Source organism: Aegilops tauschii, chromosome 3 (assembly GCF_002575655.3).
Source record: "Aegilops tauschii subsp. strangulata cultivar AL8/78 chromosome 3, Aet v6.0, whole genome shotgun sequence".
Classification (NCBI taxonomy): domain Eukaryota; kingdom Viridiplantae; phylum Streptophyta; class Magnoliopsida; order Poales; family Poaceae; genus Aegilops; species Aegilops tauschii.
In genome coordinates, this window is record NC_053037.3 from 409785644 (window position 1) to 409791106 (window position 5463).

The following is a 5463-nucleotide window of genomic DNA, read 5'->3' on the forward strand; positions in this document are numbered from 1 at the left end:
TCTATTTTTATATGAAGGAAATATACCTGTATATAGATAGTAGCCCCTAAAACTCTCTCCGGTTTTGAAAAAGCCGGACAGAGGATCATATAGTATTCGGAAGAGGTAACGGACTTTTCTATTGTATAACAGGCTTCCCTGTTGGCGCAACCGCCTAGGCCGCTGAAGTTTCCGAGCTCAATCGGAAACTGAAGCTGGCTGCCGATGAAATAGATCGCATCAATAAGCGATTTGATGAGACACAAGGTATGCGTGTATTTTAAAGAGTTTGATCATATATCTGAAGTGATATGCAAATTCAGAGTGTAACTCATGTACTGTCATGATTATGAGTGCAGTTGGCGTGGCCGAGGTCGAGACCCTCAAGAGCGCCCTTGCCTAGGACAAGGAGGAGGCGAAGGTGAATAAAGCGGTTGTGGAACTAAAGACCGAATAGGTCGCCCGCCGCCAACACGAAGAGAGGGTGGCTGAAGTGGAGCAAGAGCTCAAAGACGCCATTGGCAAGTGCGCTGGAGGAGAATACTTCGGCCCAAGCGGCCGAACTCGCCAAAGCCCTCCAGGAGGCCAAAGAGGCGTGGATCGAGTCTCGGAGTGCTCGTGAAGAGATCCGGCAGGCCGAACAGATAGCGGCTGGTAAGCCCTTTCTCTTGTAGAGTATATTTGGGGGTCAAAGATATGCCTTGCTCAGTCGACTGTGGAGTTCTCCAGACGCCTTTGCGGATCTTCCGAGGAGTGCCGCCGATGCCGCGCAGTTCTTCCAAGCCTAGGAGGGGAACTCGACAGAGAAGCCGTTCTGGTCACAGTTCCTGGCGCCGGAGCATCCGACACTGCTGAACAACCAGATGAAGCAACTGTTGGAGCTGCATAGGATGTCTAGTTTGGCCATGAAGGATCTCACAGTCCGGCTTTGGCCAGCCGAACCAATTCCTTCGAGCTAGCCAGCTATCTTCTCCCACGCAGAAGCGGGTCATGAGTGCGGTAAGAGCTGCCATAGTCTTCGGCTTTTCCTGACCGAGGTGTCGGGCGAGCCATTCGTCATGGACGTTGTGTTTAAAGGCCGCTAAGGCTTCGGCGTCCGGACAGTCGATGATTTGGTTCTTTTTAATTCAGAACCGGGTCCAGAGTTTGCGGGCTGATTCTCCGGGTTGCTGGACTATGTGGCTGAGGTCATTAGTGTCCGGTGGTCGGACATAAGTACCTTGGAAGTTGTCTCGAAAAGCATCCTCCAAGTCCTCCCAGCTGCCAATAGAGTTCTCTGGGAGGCTATTCAACCAGTGTCGTGCTGGTCCCTTTAGCTTTGGGGGGAGGTATTTAATGGCGTCGAGATCGTCGCCGTGAGCCATGTGAATATGAAGAAGAAAATCTCCAATCCATACGACGGGATCGGTCGTCCCATCGTATGCTTCAATGTTTACGGGTTTAAACCCTTCTGGAAACTGGTGCTGCATTACCTCATCGGTAAAGCACAAGGGGTGTGCGGCGCCTCTGTATCGAGCAACGTCACGATGGAGTTCAGATGGCATCCGTGTTTGGTTTTCGGCCCGAGTTTGGTTATGCTTATCATGCTAAGCTTGATGTCTGTCATCTCGTGTTGGAGCGCGTCCTCTTGATCCGTAGATTGATCTAGTATGACCGGCTCTATTGTCCAGGTCCTGACGTAAGTCATAGGTGTAGCCCGGAGCCGCTACCTCTTTGCCTCGACGGCGAGGTGGCGCGGGCTGGTGTTCGGCATAAGCAGCAGCTTTGTCCCGTCCACGTGGTGGTCGGTCTGGTTCGTCAGCGTGATTATATCTTGATGGTATTGGCTCAAGGGCCTCGTCGTCAAATTGTGGTAGTAGCCAACATTTCGAATAAATCTTTGTTGGGTGCTCGAGGCCGTATTCTTCGGCAACCAGGACCATTGTCCATCTGTCGTTGAGTGTATCCTGTTCGGCTTGAAGCTGTTGATGTTTCTTTTTTAGGCTCCTCATACTGGCGATTAGTTGTTGCTTGAAGCGCTCTTGCTCGAGGGGTTCCTCTGGCACAATGAAATCTTCATTGCCAAGGCTGACATCCCCCTCGAAGACCGGTAGATAGTTACTATCTTCCCAATCCTCATTCTCGATAGGTTCATCGGGGTTAACTTCTCCCTTCTCCCATTCATCCTGCTCAGATGCAGGCTCGACGGGGCAGTCGGAGTCTTTGGCCTTGTACGGGGTGTTATTGTCTCCGGTGCCGGTATTACTGTCCTTTTCCCGACGTGATCGTGAGCGGCGCCACTAACGTCGGCGCTTTGGTGGTGCTTCGACGGGCTTGTCCTCAATCGGGCCGTTGTCGTCGTCCTTTTGGGTGTATCCACCATATACACGTCGTATGTAGAGGTGGTCGTCCAACGCCCGGTGATAGGCGGGTTTCGGCTTGGATCGGCTCCGGCATCGTCGTCCATACCATCGATGTCTTCGGAGGCGTAGTCTAGCATGTCGGTTAAGTCCTCGACAGTGGCTACCAAGTGGTTGGTGGGTGGGACGCAAAATTCCCCGCACTCAGCCCCTAGTTCGGGTTGGGCGTAGTTCGGAAGCGACGCTTTTGTGATGGCGAGAGATCGCATTAAGTCCAGAGCTTCGCTTAGAAGTGAAAACTGGACGGGTGGCTGAGGATTTGCGGAGCTGGGCCTGTGAACGCCGCTCGGCCGTGCCCAATGGACGCAGACCTCAAGAGTTTGGACTTAACATCCAGAGGTGAGTTCGGCCTCCTGACGACAGGGAGAACCCTGTTTGATTCCAGGTCTCCCGATAATATGGTCACCTCTGGGTCTTTGCCAGGGAGCTCCGTAGTGGGAGAGGGTCTGGTGGGGTTCATACTCCCGTCTTCGGACAAGGTGGTCCGCTCTAGATCTAAGGCCATGGTAGGAACGATAGTTGATCCTTGAACGGAGCCTGGTGGTGGAATTGAAAGGCTTCCTTCATGTGGGTGAGGAACGGCGGTCGAGGCCGAGAACCCATTGAAGATCAAGTCTCCTCGGATATCAGCAATATAGTTCAGGCTTCCGAACCTGATCTGGTGACCAGGAGCGTAGCTGTCGATCTGTTGAAGGCGGCCAGTTGAATTGGCACGCAGAGCGAAGCCACCAAACACGAAAAGTTGTACAGGGAGGAAGGTTTCCCCGGACACAGCATCGTTGTCGATGATCAAACGAGCCATCGAACCTTCTGCCGATGACATAGTGGAACTCTCAATGAAAGCACCAATGTCGGTGTCAAAACCGGCCAATCTCGGGTAGGGGGTCCTGAATGCTACCTCCTGAGCTTGCGTTGGTTTTTCCCTTGAAGAGGAAAGGGTGATGCAGCAAAGGAGCGTAAGTATTTCCCTCAGTTTTGAGAACCAAGGTATCAATCCAGTAGGAGACTACGCAACAAGCCACTGAATACCTGCACAAACAAACACCAACTTGCAACCAACGCGACAAAGGGGTTGTCAATCCCTTCACGGTTATTTGCAAAGTGAGATCTCATAGAGATGGATAGACGGTAAAGTAATGTTTTTGGTATTTTTGGTTTATGGAACGGAAAGTAAAGATTGCAAAAATAAAAGAACGACGATGGAAATTGGCAAGTTGGCGGGAAACTAATATGATGTAAAATAGACCCGGGGGCCATAGGTTTCACTAGAGGCTTCTCTCAAGATAGAATTTATTACAGTGGGTGAACAAATTACCACCGAGCAATTGATAGAAAAGTGCAAAGTTATGCGATATCTAAGGCAATGATCATGAATATAGGCATCATGTCTGTGTCAAGTAGACCGAAACGATTCTGCATCTACTACTATTACTCCACACATCGACCGACTCCTGCCTGCATCTAGAGTATTAAGTTCATAAGAACAGAGTAACGCATTAAGCAAGATGACATGATGTAGCGGGATTAACTCAAGCAATTTGATGAAAACCCCATCTTTTTATCCTAGATGGCAACAATACAATACGTGCCTTGCTGCCCCTACTGTCACTGGGAAAGGACACTGCAAGATTGAACCTAAAGCTAAGCACTTCTCCCATTGCAAGTAAAACCAATCTAGTTGGCCAAACCAAATCGATAGTTCGAAGAGACTTGCAAAGATATCAAATCATGCATATAAGAATTCAGAGGAGATACAAATAATATTCATAGATAAACTGATCATAAATCCACAATTCATCGGATCTCGGCAAACACACCGCAAAAGAGTATTACATCAAATAGTTCTCCAAGAACATCGAGGAGAACTTTGTATTGAGAATCAAAGAGGGAGAAGAAGCCATCTAGCTACTAGCTATGGACCCGTAGGTCTGAAGTAAACTACTCACGCTTCATCGAAGAGGCAATGGTGTTGATGTAGAAGCCCTCCGTGATCGATTCCCCCTCTGGCAGGATGCCGGAAAAGGCCCCAAGATGCGATCTCATGGGTACAGAAGGATGCATCGGTGGAAAAGTGGTTTCGTGGCTCCCCTGTATGTTTTTGGGGTATAAGAGTATATATAGGAGGAAGAATTAGGTCAGGGGACCTATAAGGGGCCCACAAGGTCGGGGGGCATGCCCCACCCCCTGGGCGCACCCTCCACCCTTGTGGCCGCCTTGAGGCTCCTCTGACTTGCACTCCAAGTCTCCTGGGTGCCTTCTGGTCCAAGAAAAATCATGGCGAAAGTTTTATTCCGTTTGGACTCCGTTTGGTATTCCTTTGTTGCAAAACTCTAAAACAAGGAAAAAACAGAAACTAGCACTGGGCTCTAGGTTAATAGGTTAGTCCCAAAAATCATATAAAATAGCATATTAATGCATATAAAACATCCAAAACAGATAATATAATAGCATGGAGCAATAAAAAATTATAGATACGTTGGAGACATATCAAGCATCCCCAAGCTTAATTCCTGCTCGTCCTCGAGTAGGTAAATGATAAAAAAAGAATTTTTGATGTGGAATGCTACCTATCATATTTATCCATGTAATTCTCTTTATTGTGGCATGAATGTTCAGATCCGTAAGATTCGAAACAAAAGTTTATTATTGACATAAAAATAATAATACTTCAAGCATACTAACAAAATAATTATGTCTTCTCAAAATAACATGGCCAAAGAAAGCTTATCCATACAAAATCATATAGTCTAGCTATACTCCATCTTCATCACACAAAATATTTAAATCATGCACAACCCCGATGACAAGCCAAGCAATTGTTTCATACTTTTTATGCTCTCAAACTTTTTCAACTTTCACGCAATACATGAGCGTGAGCCATGGACATAGCATTATAGGTGGAATAGACGGTGGTTGTGGAGAAGACAAAAAGAAGGAGATAGTCTCACATCAACTAGTCGTATCAATGGGATATGGAGATGCCCAATAATAGATATGAATGTGAGTGAGTAGGGATTGCCATGCGACGGATGCACTAGAGCTATTAGTTTATGAAAGCTCAAAAAGAAACTAAGTGGGTGTGCAT